Raw genomic sequence first — 25,871 nt, forward strand, 5'->3', positions numbered from 1 at the left:
TGGGAGAGAGATAGGAAAAATAATGCCAATAATTTTCTTTAAAAGAATGACATGACAGCAAAATTATAACCCAGTGGTTCTCATGTATATACGGTTATGATGACTTTGGATAAGTTACCCAAACTTCTGTGGGCCTTATTCTCCCATATATAAAATGAAGACCTGGGTACTCTTTTTTATTATTATTATTATACTTTAAGTTCTGGGATACATGTGCAGAACCTGCAGGTTTGTTAGTCCTGGGTATTCTTAATGTCTCTTCTAGCTTGAAAAAAAATTACTGTGACTGATACCTTTCTCAATAGTCATGGAACTTGAAGTAACTTCACTCACCTTTCCACCTCATACTGAAAGAAGGTTCTGATTCTCACCCACAAGCCCAGAAAAAATACATATTATATAAGAGATGAACTTAGCCAGTCAAGTGCAGCCACTAGGATTCCCTTATAACCCAAAAGTTTTTTAGGCCCTGGGATAAACTCAACTGCTACAATTGCTAAGGAAAAGTCAAGTTAATTACTGGATTTTCTACTTTCAGGCTGAATTATACTTTCCTGTACAAATTCCCTTCCCCTTTCGTTTCAGCAAAGTTCCTCATCCTTGGATGTATGCCCCAGTGGATTGTGCTTTGCCTTGAGGACACTGTTTGGCAAGGTTTAGTTCACAAGATGAGTAGATAATGGGAAATCGGTGTCTCTACCCAGCACCTTTTTATATTTTTTCTTTATAACTTTTCTCAATTGTTATTATATCTGCCACTTATCATACTAAATCTTCCCACTCTTCAAAGTTTAGCATTCAGTTTCCCCAGGAAGTGTTATCCAAACTATTTTTTCCACGGTACCCACTCCCCTGTAGGAGTTTTCATGCACTTTTTTCCAATCCCACACAATTGAACACCCATGCTATCCTCTTGTCTATGTTATCATGTACTTCTCTGTGCAAGCCTTTTTACTTTAGCTGGAATATGAAGACCTCAATAACAGAGACAAATTCTTTAACTTTTCTCACTGTCTAAGTAATGCCTGGTATATTGTTCAGGTCAGAGAAGATGGTGATGGTAAAAGAAAATTTTGATTGATGAAAGTCACCAATTTTCTTTTTCATTTTTATTTTTATTTTTTATTTTTTTATTCTTTGAGATGGAGTCTTACTCACTCTGTTGCCCAGGCTAGAGTGCGATGGTGCCATCTCAGCTCACTGCAACCTCTGCCTCCCAGAATCAAGCAGTTCTCCTGTCTCAGCCTCCCGAGTAGCTGGGATTACAAGTGTGAGCCACCACATCCGGCTGATGTTTGTATTTTTAGTAGAGACGGGATTTCACCATCTCGGTCAGGCTGGTCTCGAACTCCTGACCTCAACTGATCCACCCACCTTGGCCTCCCAAAGTGCTGGGATTACAGGGGTGAGCCACCACACCCTGCCTGAAAGTCAACCATTATTGATCAAGTTTACTTTTGCCAGGTATTGGAATCCAATATAGTGCCTGCAGCAGGTACAGAAAAAGACCAACACATAAACCTAAAGTTCAATCTCATGAATTTTGTGATTCAGGAAAAGGGGGGCTTTGCCTCTACCATCACAAATACCACCTCACCTCTCTCCTGATACTCCAGTAGTAGCCTTGTGGAGGCTGGAATAACTTGGGCTTCTTGAAAGGCATAACATGAAGCAAATCAGTAGAAAAGTAGCAAAAAAGCAAGATATCTGAATGCCTTAAAAATCAGAAAAGAAAGAAAAGGTCATGGATTTTGGACTATGATAGAATTAGAACACTGAAAGATGTCTTAGAAATAATCAGTGAAGTCATCATTTTATAGAAGAGCAAAGTAAGGCTCAGGGAGTAACTTGCCTAAGGTACATAGATGGTAGAATCAACACCAAAATTATGTCTCTGGCCTCTGAAGTCCAGGATTCTTCCTAATCTGATCATAATTTATTTTTAATACAGCATTCTAATGAAAGAGATGCATTAAATAACTGTATTCATTTTCTACCAGCAAGCAAAATGTCCTATAAGAAGGAAGAATATGCAGTGGAATGATCCAACTCCCCTAGTTCCCATGATACACTGCTTTCCTCTCTTCATGCCAGTAGTATGGTTCCATTTTTATATTCCACAGTTCTAAAATCAACACTAAGATTAGAACTAAACAATCAAACCAAAAGAACATACCACTATTTCAACTTTTGGTTAATATTAGGAATGACTCATGAGATAATTCCTGAGCACTTACATTATGTGATACAGGAGTCCTCTGCACAAGTGGGCTTAAAATCCTTCATGAACATTCTCTAAGGCCTAAAAATATGTTTGTTAAACAATCTTCTAAAATAGTGTTCTTAACCTAATCAGTTTTACTAATGTTACATCATTGTTGCACTTGGTTGTGTGTGGTCCACTGGAAATAGTGTAGTCATCTAAGACCTAGGCAGGCCAAATCCTCTTACCGATTCTGTCATGGGAACAATAGTTGGAGAACATCCATAGTTATTATTACGCAGTTGATGTGATGAATTCAGTTGTTAGTTGTTGAGATTGTCTACATCTTTAGAATATTTAGGGAACTAAAGAGAGACTCTTTTGCTGGCCACTGACTCTTGTTAGCTTGGTTTGGGTGAGATAAAGTATCTAGATAAGCCCTTGCTTATGGCATTGACTGAATAGCTTATTTCACACCTATATAATAAGACATTAATTTTACTTCTTCACTAATTGATTCAATAAATCAGCACTCCATGAGTCATCACTATAGAAACAAACAGCAAACATTCTGTTTTTTCCCACTGAATCTCCAGAGGGGGATTAAAAAGATTTTCAGAGGAAGGACTCTAGAGTCCCCAAGTAAACATTTCAGAAAGTGGCCACAGTGACATTCTCCTGCAAGTCCTTTACACCAGCTTGACTTATCCCCCAAAAAGTAGGATATGGCTATTACAATCCCCATTTGCAGATGAGAAAAGTGAAGTTCAGAAAGTTTGAGTAATCTGCCTAAAACCACCTCTAGCAAGTGATGGAGTTATAGAGCTAAGTGTGGTGTTCACATGTTCAAAGCTCACAAAATTCCTGGCATATTCCACTGCTTGCCTTACACAAACAAAACAAAATGAAACAAAATAAAAAAACAGATACACTTGACTGTCATTAATTCTCATAAAATTATAGAGGAAATGCAAATACATCCCACTTTCAAAGCAGAGCAACTTTAAAAACCTCTAGTATGCAAAAACTAAACGTGATCATCTGTCTTATCAGGTCAACAGTTTGGTCAAAGTAGACAATGTATGTACATATGATATCTGGAGCTTATTTTAAGTTTCTGGTAAGTCTGTGTAAATATACCATTTTGGAACTGCAAGGCTTATGACAAAGGATTATCTTTCTTTTTTTCAACTTTAATTTTAAGTTCAAGGGTACAAGTGTAGGTTTGTTACACAGGTAAACTTGTGTCATGGAATTTGTTGTACAGATTATTTCATCACCCAGGTATTAAGCCTAGTACCCACAAGTTGTTTTTCCTGATCCTCTCCCACCCTCCATCCTTCAGTAGGCCTCAGTGTGTGCTGTTCCCCTCTGTGTCCATGTGTTCTCATCATTCAGCTCCCACTAATATGTGGTATTCAGTTTTCTGTTCCTGTGTTAGTATGCTAAGGATAATGGCCTCCAGCTCCATCCATGTCCCTGCAAAGGACATAATCTCATTCTTTTTTACAGCTGCATAGTATTCCGTGGTGTGTATCTACCACATTTTCTTTATCCAGTCTACTATTGATGGACATTTAGGTTGATTCCATGTCTTTGCTATCGTGAATAGTGCTGCAATGAACGTACATGTGCATGTGTCTTTATAATAGGAAGGTTTATATTCCTTTGGGTATATACGAAGTAATGGGATCACTGAGTCAAATGGTATTTCTGTCTTTAGGTCTTTGAGGAATTGCCACACTGTCTTCCACAATGGCTGAAGTAATTTACACTCCCACCAACAGTGTATAAGTGTGGCATAGGGTTATCTTTCTCTTTTCCCTTTGTACCAAAGCCTCATCTTTTATGTTATAACAGTATTTCTCAAACTGCATATTGATGTCAATAAGTGCACAGAGAAAAAAAATAAAACAAAATTTTGAAAATATGTTCAGAAAACATTGGAATACATGTAGTATGTGTTTCTCTGCTTCAGAACTTCTCAAGACCTTAATATGTTAGTGCTCATGGACTGGTTACCAAGTGTATTTGACCACAGGACCTTTTCTCTCTCTTTTTCTTTTTTTTTTGAGGGATACATCTGTAACCATCTTATGTCTACTGGAACATGCTTTTGAAAATACTGCCCATTTCAACGTTAGTTTCTTGGAGACCCTAAAGTCTCAGAATTCCCGAGTTTTGTAGAATATAGAATAGTATCTGCATCTATGACTATAAACCTTGTGACTAACTTATAACTTAAGAAAATGCTTCCAAAATGTGCTAAATAGATTTCTATTAGCATAAGTCAAATAAATATATACAGTGCTTGTTAAGGAAATCTTCAACAACAAATCTAGATCTTTCCATAACTGGTCCTTTCCTATCACTCAGGAATTCTCTGACCATCCAATCTCAGCCTCTTTTTGCCTCCTTCACATTCCTTGAATCAATTTTTATTACATAACCCTGTTTAATTTTCCTCATAGTATTTATCAGTATCTGAAATCATTTTACTGTTTTGTCTTGACTTAGAATCTAAGACGCATGAAAGTTGAGTCATTTGTATTTCCAACAGCTACTATGGTGCCAAGTACATATAGAATAGAAAGTTATTTCATTCATTCATGTATTCATTCATTCAACAAATATTTACTGAAAATTTCCCATGTGCCCAAAACCATTCTAGTTCTAGATCCAGCAATGAGTAAAACAGACATCAGTTTACTCCTCGAATTGTGTGTACATTAGATTTGTTTTATGTAAATGAGACTTTGCATTCCCTTTGAGGATGACATGTTTTAAACCAGTGTAGTTATTATTTAAAATTCATATTATTAATAACTAATTTACCTAATTTTGTAAACATAAATTTTCATATGGCTTGTTTTTCTGTAGTTTGTAGTTATTTGTTTAAAATCAAAGAGCCAAAAATTTCATGTGTATCATCTCTTTTAATCCTGACAACAGACCTGCGGAGTGGAGACTATTACCTCCATTTGATACATGAGGAAAGTGGGGTTATAGAAATAACTTTCCCAAGACACTTAACTGGTAGATAGGTAATATCTGAATATAAGTCCAGTAGATTTGAAATCAAAGCCCACATCCTTTTCTACCACATCCACTGCCTACTTGTGATATTAGTATAACCCAACAGTTATTAATAGAGAAAAAAGCAAGAAGCACCAAAAAAATGCCTTAAGTCAATGGGTCCCTTGTGTTGCATTTTGTGATTGTGTGAATTCCCTCTGATTTTTTGCATTTGGACTCCATTTTGAAGTTCTGGGCAATCCATCTTATTACCTCCCAGCTATCCATCAGGACCACAGGCATGTGTCTGCACCACCTCAGAGGTAGTGACTTCTATATTTCTGACAGTTACTGTCTTCCTGGAGAATAAGACCATGTGGTATATTTTGTTGCAAGGATGCTGCAAAGGGAAGATAAAACCAACAAAGGAGCTGAAAGAAATCAAAGAAAAGAGGACAATAAGGAGAATAAAGACAAGTTCAAAATAAGCTAAATTTAGAAATCACTTGAAGCTCCATTGTTCGAGTTACAAAACTTGTCTTGCTTTCCAGCAGTCCAAGTTCTGCTGACTTGATGTGTGACCTTACCAGGTCTCCTTGCCCTTCTTGGTGTCAAGTTTATGACACTATGGAGGGTGAAACCAGTCCTGGGCTGCTGAACTCTGGCTTCTTTAATGTGGGATAATGAACCTGGTATGTTTACATAATTGTTATTTGGGATTTTTCCATCATATACAGCCAAATATAATTCTAATTGATACAATCAGTGTATGTTTTTAGTATTTAAAAAGCTACATTTGAAAAAATCCTTGAGAATTGACAAAATATTCAAAGAATTTCAAAAGTGGCAGTATAAATACTTGAGGAAAAGAATACTAAGGAAGAAGGAAAGAAGACAGGAGAAGGAGGGAGGTTGATCAGACTGAGGATGAGGAAGAAGGAGGAGGAGAAAAAGGAAGAGAAGAAGGGGGAGAGGGGGAGGGAAGTGGAAGAGGAAGGAGGAATTAGATAAAGAAGAAGATAAAGAAGAAGGAGAAGAAAAAGAAGAAGGAGAAGAAGAAAAGAAGAAGAAGAAAAGAGGAAGGAGAATAAGAAGAAGAATAAAGAAAAGGAGGAAGAGAGTGGAGAAAGGGGAGGAACAATAACAGCAAGAAAAGGACAAGAAGGAAAAGATTCCATTCAAATGTAGACTGAAACTCCTTCACTGACATTTAAATCATATTTGCCAAAATCTTTGTAACTGTGGAGCTCTCCTTATTTATAGAATACAATTTTTCCCAAAGATTTCATTATTACATTCTTCTAGCATTCCCATCCAAATCCATAAAACTAAGGCTCAAAGTTCCTATTGCATGTATTAGATTGGCGCAAAATTAATTATTTTTAATGGCAAAAACTGCAATTACTTTTGCACCAAGCTAACAATGAGCCAGTAACATTTTTCTCTTTTAAGCTAACTTGATCAAACCCAGAGAGGTCATTCATTAACTCAATTTTATCAATTAATACTAATCTAAGTATTCTGGTAATGTTTACAAATGAACCTTCTTTTCACTTTCCTCACTGAGGCCAAAATCTTCCTGGGGTTTATATCTGACTTCAATATTTTCTTCAAGCTTCATGTCAAAACCGTTTCTCTCTGTCCCTTTGATCCATCCCATCTGAAATAGGTTGGCCCTACCCTGAGAGTCTACAGGTCCAATCCTATCCACCAAAGACTGGTTAGAAGGTGCTTGTGGAGGATGACGGCTATTCTCTAAAAGAAGACTATAAGGCTTGCCACACTGATACTTGGCTAGGGTGTATGACTTGCTTTGGCCAATGCAAATGGGACAAAAAGAAAATGTGAGAAATAGAAAAGCTTCTGTTCACTCCCACTCCTTGATTAGAGAAACAGTCTCTGGCAGAAGGAGAGACAATATGAAGGGAAAATAAAGAAAAGAGGTCACAGGGGAAAGAGGAGGCTGCATGACCTGAAGGGAACAGGAAGAGGAGCCAGGTCAGTGTCTGAGGATGGCCCAGCCTCTACTTCATCAATATCTCCCATTGGCCACAGCTGGGGACAAAAGGAGGCGCCATCGTAGTGCCCCAGGCTACACTTTGGGAGCCCTGTACTCAACTGCCACACTAGCTTTCCTTCGTGCTGGCACAGGATGAAGATTTTCCTTCAGCAACAATGGCACTTTGCCTGTTTATCAGTAGGTGTGATCTTCATTTGAGCCCTGTATCTTTGTTTCAGCCAAGATCGACTTGCTTTTTGTGAATAATCCCCTCCCTTATCCTCCACCACCTGCCAGCTGCCTCTACCACTCGCAACACTCAGAGGCCCTCAGGACCCAGCAAGCTTGCAGGATAAAGCTAAATGGTAAGGCGAAGCCTTCCAGGCTTGGGTTTTGCATGGGCTAAACAAATTCAGCCCTAAACTGTCACCATGGTTGAATATCCTGCTGTCATTCTCACTATTTGTTAAGCCTGAGCTTGCTCCTCTGATGCTCAATCTTTTGGTTTAGCAGCTGTCTTCAGGTTCATGTTCCTACATGTGTCTCCCCTTCGGTAACTGACCCTTGGCTTCATTTGCAGGTTCCAGTGCCTAATATGACTACACAAAACCATTTCATTTCCCTTCATATTGCGGTCAGCTCAGTCCTGGATCAGCCATCCTTCTCCACCTGGCAGCATTTTTGCCTTCTGCAGATGAGCTTTCTTTTTAGCACAAGAATTAGAGAGGAGCTAATCAACATTGAGCAATTCACAATCACAATATTGTATTCTTATTTTCTTCTTTACTAGAGAAGAAGCCAAAACAAAAGAAAAACAAATTGTTACAGAGATTCACATGTCAAATCTCCTGGTTTTGAAAGTCAGAGGGCAGTCAGTCTAGCATCCTTTGCTCCAGCCCCATCCTGTATTTGGCTTTTGAAGCTAATGCTTGTGTTGTTATTAATTTGCACCAAAAGGATGCTTAGCAACAATCAAACATGATTTATTAAATATGAAACTACTTTCTGAAGGAGCTCAGAATCACAAAACAAGCTCGTTGGAACAAAGCTCTTGAAAACCCATGTAAATAGAACATAAAAATCTGAAAGATATATGACGATCATTTCACCACATTCCATTTATTGGTGAATAAGCTAGAGTAAATCAAATCAATTAAATTTTTAAACAGGTCTAAATTAATTTGGCTTCATTTTATGGTATTTGCTCTCCAAACTGAGAAAACTCAGTTTAGTTTTCTTCATGGCATGGTAACAGAAATAATTTTCAAGTGATGTTGAGGCTTATTTAAGTCTGATCCAAATGACAACATAGCATTTAAATTATGTTATATAACTCTTATGTAAACGTACAAGATAAGTTATCTGCTGGAACTAACAACTTCCAAATTTTAGTGGCTTAACATTGTAAAAGTATATTATTTGCTATTTTTACATTTTAATGTGGGTTGTGCTGGGAGGAGGTGACCCTTCTCCATACAGTCATTTAGGGATCCAGACTTCTTCTATTTGTTTCTCCACCATCCCCTGTAGCCTGAGAACCATCACTGAATCCATAATTCCTGCTGGTATGTGGAGGAAGAAAACAGAGCAGTGCATGGAAGCTTTTATTACGGCCCAGCCAGTCCTGGAAGTTAGTTGCGCATCACTTTTGTCCACATTATTGGTCAGAACTCAGTCACAGGGCCACACCTTACTGCAAAGGAGCCTACAAAAATGCAATGCTGCCTGTCTCCAGAGGAAAGGGGAGTCAGTTTGGTGAGAAAGTTTCAGACCTCAAGAGATTGGAAAAGGCTCCTTGCTCAGCAAAAGAAAACCAGAGATGGAAGAAAGTGTCTCTGTATGAAAGAACAAAGGCACAAAGCAAGGGATCTGCAGTTTTCAGCATTAAAGAAAACATGGATAATAACATTTTTAAAGGGCGGAGAACATGTCTCAGATGATAGCACCTCCTTTGGGTTCTGGAAGGTATAGATGTGATGCCCACCACTGAGGGGTAACCCAACACTTCAGTCACTCTCAAATATTAACAGTAGCAGTTATTTCAGCATCTATTATGTTTATGATGTTTGTGCTCTGTTACTTCCACAGTTTTTATATTTAATTTTATTTATATAATCTTATGATAAGAATGTGTGCCCCATATTTCAGAAAGTCCTGGGAACACTTGTGGTGTGTGTGTGTGTGTGAGAGAGAGAGAGTTGGTGGGAGTAATGGATGAATGTTGAGAAGGGAAGCAGGCAGTGAGCTAAAATATTCTAGTGAAAGCAATATTTCATAGCAACTAATTGCCTCAGAGAATTTGTGGAAGGTTGAATAGACTCTTTTATCCAACTATACTATCAAGCATTAGAAATGGTAGTTATTGCCTACTGATTTCTATTTTGTTGGAAATATATTGAAATCTGTAGCATCTACTGCTCTTACCACTTTCTACATGTCAATTCATAATTCTGAAGATTGGCCCTGTGGGATAATGGAATGTTGATGGAATTCAGTGGATATTTTCAGAGTAAAATCACTGAAGAATCTTGATAACGTGACTAAGAAGCTAGAAAAAGTGAATGCTGCTTATTCCTGTTTAAGTTTCCTTTCTCTGATTATATATTATTGATGGCAGTGTAGAAAGTATGAAAACACTTAGAGAAAACAGATTTTTAAAGTAAAAACTAAAAATGCACTAAACCATCCTCCTGGTGGACAGCACTGCTCCATGATATTTTAAAAGTCTCAAATACATTTGGGCTTAGAAATTACTGGAAGAGATCATTGTCTCCTTAGTGTTTAGAGATGTGGGAATTTGAAAGCTATCAATGCAGCATCTGAAATATCTCTATCTGACTCATACCCTGGGGGAAAAGCGCTGACAGTGTCTATACAGGAGGAAGCAGAGACACAGTTAAGAGCACAGATTCTGCAGCCAAAATGCCTGCATTGAATTCTGACTGGCTATCTACTACCTGTGTGACTTTAGGCAAGTCACCCAACCTCTCTGTGTCTGTTTCCTCTTTTGAAAAATGCAGATAATATTAGTAGCTATCTCAAAGGCTTGTAATAGGTATGTGATGTTAGGCAGGCTCTTGGGAGGGATATAGTCCCTCTGTAATAGGGACATCCTTGAGGGCAGGGTGCATTCTCTCTCTGTCTCTCTCTCTGTCTCTCTCTGCCTCCTTCTCCCATCACTTCAGTGTCGACATTCTTTTGGTTCATTGTAGATAATAACCGGATGAATGTTTTCAAACATAGTCTTTGGCTTTCCATGAAGCTGCCTTGAATGACACATTATGCTATAGAGAAAGTTCAGCAAAATCTCAGTGTGTAGAATCTTACAAATTGAATTACCGTTTTAGGGCTCACCTAAAAACATTTTTATGATGTTTAATCCATTTGTGTTTCCAACCCTGATCTACAGGGGACAATGCCTTGCTTTTATTTTTTACTTGTTTTTCTTTTTTGGCTAGATGACAGATTAACACAGGATGGGAAAAGAATGCCAAAAATGCAACTTGGGGACCAAACCACCATTTTTGTCTTTTATGTTTAGTTTTGATCTTGACCTCCTGGAGCACTTTCATGGAAAAGGCAGTTCCAGGATTCTTTGTGGCCTCTTCCACAGGAGAAAGTAAAGGAGCTAGAGCCCTCTTAAAATTTAGTTACTGAAGAACTGAAGTTATTCACAGCAACCTGGCAGAGGAGAATGTGAAATACGTGGATCTCAGGTAAGAGGCTTGTTCATCTAGAATGGTGAGTGAGAATCAGGATGTCTGAGACTGACAAGCAGAGTGGCAGTGGTTCCAGCTACTGGAGAAACACAAAAATAGGATTCCAGAAAAATGACAACTAGAAGTTTCCTGGGTCTGACAGTGTTGAGAGCCGCAGTGAATAATGACTTCAATTTACAGGAAAACGTAAATAGAAGGGGTCAGGAAGTTGATCCAGAAATGTTTTTAATCATTATTGTGTCTTATAACTGTATGACACTTTATCAGCTACAGAATTCATGAAGTGACTGGATGTAAGCAGTAGGGTGAGGTAGCAGGTATCCTTGTTTTGTAGGATAAGAACTGTGGCTGGGAGACTGAGTAGAAACAGAGCTAGTAAATGGATTAGCCAGAATCAGGATGGAGAGGTTTGGGTCAAAATTAAGTGTTCTTTCCACTGCTCTGAGCTGCCTGGTACTTTATCTGCTGCACGACAAAAGGTGCAGAAAGATCTATAGCAGTGACATTAATGCCACAAATTCTGCTTTCAGTGGGCACCGACTGATGCGACACACTTTGTGCAACCATATATGTACAGCAATCATAGAATGTGACACATGTAGGGGGTCTGAGAACTCCTCTATTATAGCCCAGACTTCTCAGTTACTGAGGAGAAAATCCTTAAGGTGTGACTCAGGGAACAACAGGAAGTTGGGTTAGAGCTTTGTTCCTCTATTCCTACTATGCAGTCCAGGATGGAGGCCTTCCTTCTTTATCCTAGGCACTCCCCACAGGAGAGGGGCTGGTCTCTCTTCAGTGTTGCAAAGGAAAACATTGCCCTAGAGCTCTTTTTCTGTAGTGAAAACCATGCTTCCATTTCTTCCGATGAGGAAATAAAGTTGAAAAATTAAACAACATTCCTTATTTCTACCAGCGTAGGTAACTAGACGAATCTCTGGTTTTTTACCTAAACTCACTCAATAAAGTATTGCAAACAATTTCAGAATGCTTATTTTATGAATCAGTTTGTCACATTTCTTGGAACTGAGGACCAAAATCAATATTTCCTTGTAAGTATGTTTCTTATTTGTTCTTGAAAGAAGAAAAGTAGTGCATATAAAGTACTTACACAATACCAGATACAAAGTAACAATCCATGTTTAGTATTATCTTTAAGTCACTCTATAGCATCACTCTATCAAGACATATAAACCTTCAGAATGCACTACTATAGCAATTTAGTTGTTCCATTTGTCCTTTCCTTTGCTGCACTAGAAGAGTAGAATGTAACGATTTCTATTATTTTCTGGATATGTTTGCCATGTAAGCCATTTCTGTCCACACGATTTATTTATTTTGAGATGGAGTTTCACTCTTGTTGCCCAGGCTGGAGTGCAGTGGTGCCATCTTGCCTCACTGCAACCTCCACCTCCTGGGTTCAAGTGATTCTCCTGCCTCAGCCTCCCAAGTAGTTGGGACTACAGGCATGTGCCACCACGTCCGGCTAATTTTGTATTTTTAGTAGAGACGGGGTTTCACCTTGTTGGCCAGGCTGATCTCAAACTACTGACCTCAAGTGATCCACCCGCTCTGGCCTCCTAGTGCTGGGATTACAGGTGTGAGCCACCGGGTCTGGCCAAACATACAATTTAGATAGGCTGTGGTTTTTAGAAGCCGTCAATACCAACTTTTAAAGATCAAGGAGAATTGAGTTAGAGGGACACCACAGAGAAGCCTGAAGAAGGGAGCAAAGGGGGGTTTTCCCTAGACTAGCAAGATCTTCCACTAGACTGGCAAGAGATGAGATGGCTGAGCCCTAGAGACCTGAGTCCCGAAAGGTCTGATGGAACTGTGAGACCAAAAAAGTCAGGGCAGAAGGGAACGCAGGCTCCAGTGTTCCTAGCCATGCTGAGTGAGGCCTAGAAACCACAGGGCACCATGGGATTTCAATGGGCTGTAATGATGACAGAGGCAAACTTGAAATCCTGGTGAATGGAGGTGCTTGTCTCTCTTTCTAGGTAATAGGTAATATCCCTAATTCCACGGTGATGCTGAGAAGCAGAGGGCGCCCTCAGAAGTAGTTTCTCTTAAGGAATTTGCAGCTGGCCTACAAGAACAGGACCACAGAATCAGGAATCGTGGTGTTTTATAGGGTATGTAAAAGTTGTATTTTTTGCACATCTGTCTTGTATTCTGAGTCGCACTCCTCTCATTGAATATCCTTCACAATAGCCGGTTTTTAACAGCGTTATGGAGATAAAGTTGAGATGGCATATAATTCACCCATTTAAAGTATAAGATTCAATGGCTTTTAGTATATTCACAGAGTTGTACAAGTGTTACCACAATCAATTAAAAAATGTTTTGGTTACTGTAGCCTTGTATTATAGTTTGAAGTCAGGTAGTGTGATGCCTCCAGCTTTGTTCTTTTGGCTTAGGATTGACTTGGCGATGCAGGCTCTTTTTTGGTTCCATATGAACTTTAAAGTAGTTTTTTCCAATTCTGTGAAGAAAGTCATTGGTAGCTTGATGGGGATGGCATTGAATCTATAAATTACCTTGGACAGTATGGCCATTTTCACCAAAACAGTATGGTACTGGTACCAAAACAGAGATATAGATCAATGGAACAGAACAGAGCCCTCAGAAATAATGCCACATATCTACAACTATCTGATCTTTGACAAACCTGAGAAAAACAAGCAATGGGGAAAGGATTCCCTATTTAATAAATGGCGCTGGGAAAACTGGCTAGCCATATGTAGAAAGCTGAAACTGGATCCCTTCCTTACACCTTATACAAAAATTAACTCAAGATGGATTAAAGACTTAAACATTAGACCTAAAACCATAAAAACCCTAGAACAAAACCTAGGCATTACCATTCAGGACATAGGCATGGGCAAGGACTTCATGTCTAAAACACCAAAAGCAATGGCAACAAAAGCCAAAATTGACAAATGGGATCTAATTAAACTAAAGAGCTTCTGCACAGCAAAAGAAACTACCATCAGAGTGAACAGGCAACCTACAAAATGGGAAAAAATTTTTGCAGCCTACTCATCTGACAAAGAGCTAATATCCAGAATCTACAATGAACTCAAACAAATTTACAAGAAAAAAACAAACAACCCCATCAAAAAGTGGGCAAAGGACGTGAACAGACACTTCTCAAAAGAAGACATTTATGCAGCCAAAAAACACATGAAAAAATGCTCACCATCACTGGCCATCAGAGAAATGCAAATCAAAACCACAATGAGATACCATCTCACACCAGTTAGAATGGCAATCATTAAAAAGTCAGGAAACAATAGGTGCTGGAGAGGATGTGGAGAAATAGGAACACTTTTACACTGTTGGTAGGACTGTAAACTAGTTCAACCATTGTGGAAGACAGTGTGGCGATTCCTCAGGGATCTAGAACTAGAAATACCATTTGACCCAGCCATCCCATTACTGGGTATATACCCAAAGGATTATAAATCATGCTGCTATAAAGACACATGCACACGTATGTTTATTGTGGCACTACTCACAATAGCAAAGACTTGGAACCAATCCAAATGTCCAACAATGATAGACTGGATTAACAAAATGTGGCACATATACACCATGGAATACTATGCAGCCATAAAAAAATGATGAGTTCATGTCCTTTGTAGGGACAGGATGAAATTGGAAATCATCATTCTCAGTAAACTATCGCAAGGACAAAAAACCAAACACTGCATGTTCTCACTTATAGGTGAGAATTGAACATGAGAACACATGGACACAGGAAGGGGAACATCACATTCTGGGGACTGTTGTGGGGTGGGGGGAGGGGGGAGGGACAGCATTAGGAGATATACCTAATGCTAAATGACAAGTCAATGGGTGCAGCACACCAGCATGGCATGTGTATACATGTGTAACTAACCTGCACATTGTGCACATGTACCCTAAAACTTAAAGTATAATAATAATAAAAAAAATAAAAATAAAAAATAAAAAATGTTCATTGCAAATTTCAAATAAACAATACCATAAGATTAACTATAGTCACCAGGTTATACTTTGGATTGCCAGAAATTATTCATCTTATAACTGAAAGTTTGTATCCTTTGAACAATATCTCCCAATTTCTCCCACTCCTCAGTCCCTGGCAACCACCATTATTTGTTAAGAGAGTAGATCTTGAATGTTGTCAACACACACACACACACACACAACTCTGTGAGGTGATGGATGTGTTAACTTGATTGTGCAATTTTTCACAATATTTACATATATCAAAGTAAAAAAATGTTAATTTCTTTCCAAAGAAACCCAAGGCCCTTAGCTGTTACCCACTCAATCATCCCATTCCGCAGAGATCCAGGCAATCACTAATCTACTTTCTCTCTTTGCAGATTTGCTTCTTCTGGATATTTCATATAAATGGAATCATATCACCTGTGGTCCTTTGTGTCTGGCTTCTTTTGCTTAATGTTTTCAAGGCTTGTCCATGTTGTAGCACTTATCAATATATCAATATGGTATATTTTTCTTTTTAAATTAAGACTATATATTTTTGGAGCAGTTTTAGGTTCACAGCAAAATTGAGAGGAAGGTACAGAGATTTTCCACATATCCCCTTTTATCTCTTTTTATTGCCAAGTAAAATTCTGTTGTATGGTTATACCACATTTTATTATCCATTCATCTGTTGATGGACATTTGAATACTTTTCACTTCTTGGCTATTATGAATAATGCTGCTATAAACATTTGTGGTTTTTTTTGAGTAGCTGTTTCAAGTCTCTTGGGATATACCTAGGAGTAGACTTTCTGGATCATATGGTAAGCTCTATGCTTAACCAGTTGAGGAAATGCCAAAGTGTTTTCCAAAGCAATTGCCCAATTTTCCATTCCTACCACCAGAGGATCCCAATTTCTCCATATTTTCACCAACACTTGCAATTATGTGTCTTTTTAATTATAGCTATCCAAGTAGATGTGAAGTGGTATCTCATTATAGCTTTAATTTACATTACCCTGATGGCTAATTATGTCAAACACCTTTTCACGTGCTTGTGCCTATTGTCTATTTGTATGTCTTCTATGGAGAACTGAATTACTTTTCAGATTCTTTGCTCATTTTCTAAAACTTGGGTTGTCTCTTTATTTTGAGGATCTTTCACTTTCTTAATGATGTCTTTTGAAGTACAAAAGTTTTTTAATTCTGATGACATTCCAGCTTATCTATTTGGTTGCTTGTGCTTTTGATGTCATATCCAAGAAATCATTGTCTAATCCAAGGTAATAAATATTTTCACCTATGTTTTCTTCCAAGAATTTTATAGTTTTAGGTCTTATATTTATTTGATTCATTTTGAGTTTGTTTTTGTAATATGGTATAAGGGAAGGGGGTGCCACTTTATTATTTTGCATAGGGATATTCAGTTGTCCCACACTCTTGAATTAAGGTTATATTAGGCCTATTTAATCTGTGAAGAAACTGAGGCTCAGAGAACTAAAGTGATTGGCTCACTATCATATCGAGCTAAATGGCCAAGCCAGAATTTGAACTTGAGTCTTCCCACAATGCAACCAATATTCTTTCTGTTAGGCTATGGCTGCTGCCCTATTTCTATTTCCAACCACAAAGAACTTAGACATCAAATGGATTTTTTAAGCTATTTTTAATTATTATTTTCCTTATTTTGAAACATAAAGAAAAAATGAGATAAGGGTCCATTTTCATTCTTCTGCATTTGGATATCTAGTTTTCCCAACACCATTTATTGAAGAAATTGTTCTTTCCCATGGTGTGTTCTTGATATCTTCTCAAAAATCAATTGACCATAGGTAGGTGGGTTTATTCTGGAGCTCTCTATACTACTCCATTTGTTAATGTGTCTGTTTTTATGCCAGTCCCATAGCATTTTGATTATAGCTTGTAATATATTTTGAAATGTGGTAGTGTGATGCCTCCAGCTTTGTTCTTTTTGTTCAAGATAGCTTTGGCTACTTGTTTTTTGTGGTTTCAGATAAATTTTAATTTTTTTTCTATTTCTATGAACAATTATGGTGAAATTTTGATAGGAATCACATTGAATCTGTAGATTGCTTTGGATAGTATGAATATTTAAATAACACTAATTGTTTCAATTCGTTAACATGGTATACTCTTCTTTTCTTTTTTTTTTTTTCTTTTTTTTTTTTAGGGGACTCTTACTCTGTCACCCAGGCTTGAGTGCAGTGATGCAATCTCGGCTCACTGCAACCTCCACCTCCCAGGTTCAAGTGATTCTCGTGCTTCAGCCTCCCGAGTAGCTGGGACTACAGGTGCACGCCACCACGCCCAGCTAATTTTTGTATTTTATTTTGTTAGTAGAGATGGGGTTTTGCTATGTTGGCCAGGCTGGTCTTGAACTTCTGACTTCAGGTGATCTGCCCGCCTTAGCCTCCCAAAGTGATGGGATTACAAGTGTGAGCCAGTGCACCTGGCCTATTTTTCTATTTATTTGTGTCATCAACTTTTTTCATCAATGTTATATAATTTTCAGCATATAGATCTTTTACTGCCTTGATTAAATTTACTCCTATGTATTTTATTCTTCAATCCTATTGTAAATGGAATTATTTTCTTAATTTATTTTTCAGATAGTTTGTTGTTAGTGTACAAAATGCTACTGATTTTTAGAGGTTGATTTTCTCTAATTATCAGACAAATAAATGCAAATTAAAACCACAATGAGATATCACCTCACATCTGTTAAACTGGCTATTACAAAAAAAGATGGAAGATAACAAGTGTTGCCAAGGAAGTGGAGAAAAGAAAACCCTGTACACTGTTGGTGGAAATATAAATTAGTACAGCCATTTTGAAAAACAGTATGGAGGTTCCACAAAAAACTAAAAATAGAATTACTATGTGATCCAGCAACCTCATTTCTAGGTATATATCCAAAGGAACTTAAATCAGTATGTCTAAGAGATATCTGTGCTCCCTTGTTCACTGCAGCATTATTCTCAATAGCCAAGATATGAAAACAACTGAAGTGCCATCAACAGATGAATGGATTTTTAAAATGTGGTACACACACACACACACACACACACACACACAATAGAATACTATTCAGCCTTTAAAAAGCAGAAATTCTGTCATTTGCAACAACATGAGTGAACATAGAATGCATTAACCTAAGTGAAATAAGCCAGGCACAGAGAAACAAATACTGCATTTCACTTACATGTGAAATTTTTAAAAGTTGAACTCATAGAAGGAGAATAGTGGTTACCAGAGGCTGGGAAGGTAAGGTAACTGGAGAAAGAAGAAATGTTGGTCAAAGGGTACAAACTTTCTGTTAGAAAAAATAGGTTCTGGTGATCTTTTGTACAGCATGGTGACTGTACATGATGACATGTTAATAGTAATGTATTGTATATTTTTAAATAGCTAAAGGAGTGGTTTTAGATATTATCACCACAAAGAAAAGTATTTAAGGTGATGAATATGTTAATTAGCCTGATTTAATCATTCCACAATGCATACATGTATCGAAATATCATATTGGACTCCATAAATATATACAATTATTATTTGTCAATAAAACTTAAAAAAATAAAATAATAGTCCTGATCATCATTCAGGAAAAGGTCTTTAATTTGCAACATATTCTAATGAGCTAAATATTCTTCCTATTTGTATATGTTTGCATAAGATATCGATTAGTGATCTAATACCAAGAAGAATTGTTTTTCTTAAACAGAAATATGTTTATGACAGAGTTGGTTAAAGTCACCTAATCAACAATATTTGATATTTGTTTTATATTTATTATGTGCTAGGCTTTGTGTTACAGTACTAATTCAAGCCATGGCAACCCTGAAGAGAATATCTTAGTAGCTCAATTATAGTCCCAGGGCTTAGGGAGATAGAGTAACTTGCAAAAGTATACACAATCAGATGCGATAGAGTTGAACTTTGAATGCATAATATTGGATATCAAAGTTTCTATTATGAACCTCTGTGCTTTACTCTCTGTAAGAATAGGTGTGATGCTAAGGACACAGTTGGGTGCCTAATACATGTTTTTTGCTTTTGAATGTCTCATTATGTGAGTTAAATAACCTATATGACCCACTCAGAAATCATTTTGTGTGTGGATTCTTTTCTATATAATAAACCAATCAATTGCTTAGAAAATAAAATATAACGGCCAACATATAAATTTGACTACAATGTTATGTATGACTTTAAAAAAATTATTGTATAGCATATCCATAAAATCATTTTAGTATAATCATACTGACACCATCGAGGTGGTATTCAGCTTGCTGAAACTTATTCCTGTAAATAAAATCAGATTCGAGAAAAGAGGACTAAAGACATAGAAAGAGAATAGAAACCAGAGAATTTCATTTCCAAGGTTGTTCAGGTAGGCTAGTTTATGCTGTGGCAACAAACGTCACTGTGTCTCTTCCATGCTGCATGTCCAGCGTGGGTTTTGAAAAAGGACATTTTCTTTCTCGCTAACACTCAGGGACCCAGGCTGATGGAGGTTCTGCCTTTCTGTTGCTGCATAGCTCCGCTGTTATGGCCACAGAGGAAGAAGATAATAAAGTCAATTTTTATCCATATGTCTACCTTGCATCTTGAAATTGACAAACATCACCTCTACTTATAGCCCATTGGCCCAAAGTAGTCACATGACCCTGTATAACTGTCAAGGTGCTGGGACTGCGGGGAAGCACCTCACATTCTTCAGGTACTAAATGTATCTGTCACAGAGAGCTTATCTAGTCCACTGTCTTTCAAAATGTGCACCTTTGAAACATAGGGCTTTGCAGAGTTGTGTAATGAGTCCTGGAAATAATAAAGTACAGTCAACTAAATAATAAACATGAAAACTACCGGATGGATTTTATCAACTGTTAAGTGCTTTTTTATTAGAAGAGCTATAAATTATTGTGTCGTGGAAAGAAGGAAAAGTTTTGCAGCCAACAGAAGTTGGGAATTCACTCATGTGCTTCATTTTTTTCTGTTTTCAAAGAATCATTCACTTAAAAAATCTCACCCAGAATAAAGCTGTCTTGACCAGCCACTTAACATCCTGCAATGTCTTATAACATGATATTTCTCCTGCTTGTGTTTTAGCTTCATAAGCAATAAAGCCAGGATGTTAAGCTGGTATTTCTAATTACGTATTACAATTCTATACATGCTAGTTTTCAACAACAACAACAAAATTAAAGGAAAGTTCACGTGTTGTGAAGCAACCACCATACCCCCTCTTCTGACTCTCTTTTTTTATAATTCTCTGCAAAATTCCAAGTTACCTGAAAACAAAGCTTAAAAATAAGGCTATTCTGTAGCTAGTACCTGTCTCCACCAGAAGAGAAAAATCCATAAGTCTTCTTTATCTTATAGTCCATTGGGTCTCTACTGATCGGGATTACTTTTGTGAGAAAACAAAGTAGAATGCTACTCCAAAAAAAAAAAAAAAAAAGCAAAAAAGAAGCCAATTGCTGTTAATATGTCTATTATATTGCAGATATAAACACAGACAATGCATGCTATAATATATCATTCAAATTTATAACACTTGTTCAACATTTACGCTAACATGCCCTTCCTAAAAATATATATTTTATCAGATTTTTTCCCTTAAAACAGTGAATGACTCCCTCCCACATCTAGTAGGTCTCATTCTAGGCCAGTTTATGGCACAGTTCCCATAAGGGGTCAAGGATCTGGAGAAAGAAACTGAAGAGGAAGAAATGCTGAGGAGCACACAACAGTACTTCTCTTTTCTCTTTCCTTTGTAATATAGGCTACACAACAAACTAACCACTTTTTGAAACATTTTTTATAGATATGGGTTCTTGCTATGTTGCCCAGCCTGAAGTGCACAATCACTACACACTACAGCCTGGAACTTCTAGGCTCAAGCTGTCCTCCCACTTCAGCCTCCCAGATAGCTGGGACTACAGGCTCACCCCACAAACTAACCACTTTTTCCCTGTGAGTTAAGAGAGAACTAAATGAGTAGATCATGATGACAACAAGGTCAAGGTGCTATCTCCTGTAGCTAATAGTTTTCTCTTTATGAAGAATGCAATTCTGTTTAATGTTTTGAGGACATGTTCTGGAATCAGAGTCCCTGGGTGCAAACCCTGCCTTTGCCACTTACTAGCCATGTGATCCCAATTAAGTCACTCAGTCTTTCCAAGATCCAATTCTCTCATTTTTAAAATAGGGATAACAACAACAACAACAACAAAACCTAACTCATTGGATTACTGTGAGAATTAAATAAGTTGAGGGATGAAATGGGCTTAGCCAAGTACCTGATACATAGTTATTGCAAATATCAGGTAAGCACTCACAGTACCTAGTTGCAACTTGATATTGCAAAAGAGGCATTGAAAGGGTAGAAAAATGGTCTTGAATTGCAGATATCACCCCTCCTCCACCTGCCAGCAGCAGTGGTGTGATACAGAGAGTGTCTCTGGGCTCTGGGGTAGGGAGAGTGCAGCACTTGTGAGGCATTGAACTCAGTGCTGTCCTGTTATAACAGAAAAGAAAACTGGACCAAACTCAGCTGATGCCTGCCCATGAAGGGAGCATTTAAACCACCCCAGCAGAGGGGAATCACTGATCCCAGTCGTCCGAACTTGAGTTCCCGCAATCCTCACCACTGCTGGGGAAAGGGCTCTGGGGCCCAAAATAAACTTGAAAGGTAGTCAAGGTCACAAGGACTGCAACATCTAGGCAAATCCTAGTGCTGAACCAGGCCCAGAGCCAGTGGACTGGGGGGCACACAACTTACTGAGACACTGGCTGGTGTGGGCTAGGGGAGAGCTGGCATCACCCATCCTCTAACCCCAGGCTGCAAAGTTTGCAGCTCCAAAAGAGACACTTTCCTTCCACTTGAGGAGAGGCGAGGAGAGGGAAGAGTGGGGAGGACTTTGTCTTGGATACCAGCTCAGCCACAGCAGGATAGGGTACTGGTCAGAGTCCTGAGACTCCCTTTCCAGGCCCTAGACCCCAGATGGCATTACTAGTCATATCCTGGGCCAGAAGAGAACCTGATGCCTTGAAGGGAGGGACCCAGTCCTGGCAGCATTAATCGCCTGCTAACCGAAGAGCCCTTGGACCCTGAATGACCATCAGCAATACACGGATACTACGTGAAGGGCTTTGGATGAGAGACTGAGACTTACTAGCTTCAGGTGAGACTCAGCACATTCCCAGCTGTGGCGACTATGGGTCGAGACTCCTTCTGCTTGAGAAAAGCAAAGGGGAAAGTAAAGGGGACTTTCTCTTGCACCTTAGGTACCAGCTCAGCCACAGGGAAACAAAGCACCAAGGGGGCCCTTGGGCTTGATTTCAGGACTTGGCTCTTGGACAGCATTTCTGGACCTGCCCTGCACCAGAGGGGAGCCCACTGCCCTGAAGGGTGAGTCCCAGGATGGGCAGCATTCACAAGTTAACTAAAGAGCTCTTGAGACTTAAGGGAACATCGGCGGTAGTCTGGAAGTACTCTTTGTGGGCCTGTGGTGGTGGTGGCCATGGAGTGAGGCTCCTCTACCTTTGGAAAAGGGAGGGAAGAGTGGAAAGAACTCATTTTGTGGTTCGAGTGCAGCTCAGTCACACTACAATAGAACACTATGTAGACATCTAAGGTTTTTCATTGTAGTCCCTGGTTCCCCAACCTGGCACCTCTGGACACAACCAGGGCCTAGGGGCTCTTGCCACCCTGGAGGGAACTACACAGGCCTGGCTGGTTTTGCCACCTTCTGATTGTAGAGCCCCAGGGCCTTGTACAAACATAGGCAATAGCTAGGGAGTCGTTATAGCAGGTTTCGGGCAAGACTCTGCTGTGCTGTCTTTAGGTCTGACCCAGTGCAGTCACAGTGGTGGTGGCCACATGGGTGCTTCTGTCACTCTGCCCCTAGCTTCAGATGGCTCAGGATAGAGAGAGAGAGACGCCGTATATTTTAGAGAAAGTAAAGGAAGAGAACAAGAGTCTCTGCTTGGTAATCCAGAGAATTACCCCAGATTTTGTCCAAGACCATCAAGGTGGGACCTCCACAAGGCTGTAAGAACCATAGAATTACTGGGTTTGAGGTGCCCCCTAAAGCAGATACAGCTTAGATCACAACACCCAAGTCATTTGGAGTATCTGAAAAGCCTTTCCAAGAAGGATGGGTACTTTCTTCCCAGACTGTTAGGGCTAAAATAAATACCTAACTCTTCACAGATGAACATCTACAAGCATCAAGACAATCCAGGAAATCATGGCCCCACCAAATGAACTAAATAAGGCACCAGGGACCAATCCTGGAAAAACGAAGTTATGGGACCTTTCAGACAGAGAATTCAAAATAGCTCTCTTGTGTAAACTCAAAGAAATTCAAGATAACATGGAGAAGGAGTTCAGAATACTAGCAGATAAATTTAACAAAGTGATTGAAATAATTAAAAAGATGCAAGCAGAAATTCTGGAGCTGAAAAATGTAATAGGTGCACTGAAGAATGCATGAATCTTTCAATAGCAGAATGGAAAGAATTCTGAAAGATTTGAAAGAATTGAATTCTGTTATTTAACAAGAAGAAATTAGTGAACTTGAAGACAGGCTATTTGAAAATACACAGAGGAGGCAAAAGAAAAAGTAATAAAAAAGAATGAAGCATGCCTACAGAGAGTGGCATGAAATATTTAAAGGGCTGAAGGAAAACAACTTTTTACCTTAAAATAGTATATCTGGCAAAAATATCCTCCAAACATGAAGGAGGAATAAAGACTTTCCCAGACAAACAAAAACTGAGGGATTTCATCAACACCAGACCTGTCCTACAAGAAATGCTAAAAGGAGTAATTCAGTAGAAAGAAATGGACGTTAATGAGCAATAAATAATCAGGTACAAAACTCACTGGTAATAGTAAGGACACAGAAAAACAAAATATTATAACACTGTAACTGTGGTGTGTAAACTACTCTTCTCCCAAGTAGAAAAACTAAAAGCTGGAGATTTCAACACTTCACTTTCAACATGAAACAGATCTTCCAGACAGAAAATCAACAAACATCAGACTTAATCTGCCCTATTGACCAAATGGACCTAATAGATACTTACAGAACATTTCATCCAGTGGCTGCAGAATACACATTATTTTCTTCAATACATGGATCATTCTTAAGGATAGACCATTTGTTGGATCACAAAACAAGTCTTAAAACATTTAAAGAATTAAAATAATATCAAGCATCTTCTCTGATCACAATAAATGAAACTAGAAATTAATAACAATAGGAATTTTTAAAACTATAGAAATACATGGAAATTAAATGATATGCTCCTGAGTGGCCAGTGCACCAATGAAAAAATAAAAAGGAAACCAAAAATTTCTTGAAACAAATGATAATGGAAACAATGGAAACACAACATACCCAAACCTATGGGATACAGAAAAATCAGTATTAAAAGGGAAGTATATAGCTATAAATGCCTACATAAAAAAAGAAAAACATCAAATAAACAACCTAATGATGCATCTTAAAGAACTACAAGAGCAAGAGCAAACCAAACCCAAAATCAGTAGAAGAAAAGAAATAATAAAGATCAGAGTAGAAATAAATGAAATTGAAATGAAGAAACAATACAAAAGATCAATGAAACAAAAAGTTGTTGTTTTGAAAAGTTAAATGAAACTGACAAACTTTTAGCCATACTAAGAAAAAAAGAAGATACAAATAAAAAAATCAGAAATGAAAAAGGAGACATTACAACAGACCCTGCAGAAATTCAAAGGGTCATTAGTGGCTACTATGAGCAACTATATGCTAATAAATGGGAAAATCTAGAATAAATGAACAAATTTCTAGACACATACAACCTACCAAGACTGAACTCTAAGAAATCTAAAGAAGAAATCTAAAACCTGAACAGACCAAACCAAAAACCTGAAAATAACAAGAAATGAGATAGAAGTTGTTATAAAACGTCTCCCAGTAAAGAAAAGCCCGAGACCTGATGATTTCACTTCTGAATTCTAGCAAACATTTAAAGAACTAATACCAACCTTACTCAAACATTTTGAAAAATAGAGGAGGAGGGAATCCATCCAAACTCATTATATGAGGCCAGTATTACCCTGATACCAAAACGAGACATAGACACATCAATAAAAGAAAACTATAGGCCAATATCTCTGCTGAATAGTGATGCAAAAATATTCATCAAAATACTAACAAGTCAGATTTAACAATTCAGTTAAAAGATTATTCATCACGAACAAGTGGGATTTATCTTTGGGATGCAAGGATGGTTCAACATATGCAAAGCAATCAATGTGATAAATCATATCAACAGAATGAAGGACAAAAACCATATGATCATTTCAACTGATGCTGAAAAAGCATTTGATAAAGTTCAACATCCCTTCATGATTAAAAAAAAAACCCTCAAAAAACTGGATATAGAAAAAACATACCTCAGTGGGGCACAGTGGCTCATGCCTGTAATCCCAGCACTTTGGGAGGCCAGGCAGGTGGATTATGAGGTCAGGCATTCGAGACTAGCCTGGCCAACATAGTGAAACCCCGTCTCTACTAAAAATACAAAAAATTAGCCAAGCGTGGTGGTGAGTGCCTGTAATCCCAGCTACTTGGGAGGCTAGGGCAGGAGAATCACTTGAACCTGGGAGGTGAAGGTTGCGGTGAGCCAAGATCATGCCATTGCACTTCAGCCTGGGTGACAGTGCAATACTCTGTCTCAAAAAAAAAAAAAACAAACAAAGAAAAAACATAACTCAACATAATAAAAGGCATATATGGCAGATCCACAGCTAGTATCATACTGAATGGGGAAAAGCTGAAAGCCCTTCTTCCAAAATCTGGAATATGAAAAGGATGCCCACTTTCACCACTGTTATTCAACATGGAGTACTGGAAGTCCTAGCTACAGCAATTAGACA

General features: G+C 38.2%; 1 long non-coding RNA gene across 1 annotated transcript in view; it reads left to right on the forward strand.

Annotated features, from left to right (window-relative positions):
• The window catches only part of LOC109027309 (uncharacterized), a 41,887-nt gene extending 27,848 nt beyond the window's left edge, over positions 1-14,039 (forward strand). Inside the window, exons 2-3 of the long non-coding RNA XR_002006444.3 lie at positions 10,759-10,933; positions 12,934-14,039. This is a non-coding gene — a long non-coding RNA (uncharacterized lncRNA). The remainder of the gene's footprint in view (positions 1-10,758; positions 10,934-12,933) is intronic.
• The last annotated feature ends 11,832 nt before the right edge of the window (positions 14,040-25,871 follow it).

The sequence above is a fragment of the Gorilla gorilla genome, chromosome 5 (assembly GCF_029281585.2).
Source record: "Gorilla gorilla gorilla isolate KB3781 chromosome 5, NHGRI_mGorGor1-v2.1_pri, whole genome shotgun sequence".
In the NCBI taxonomy this organism is placed as follows: Eukaryota; Metazoa; Chordata; class Mammalia; order Primates; family Hominidae; genus Gorilla; species Gorilla gorilla.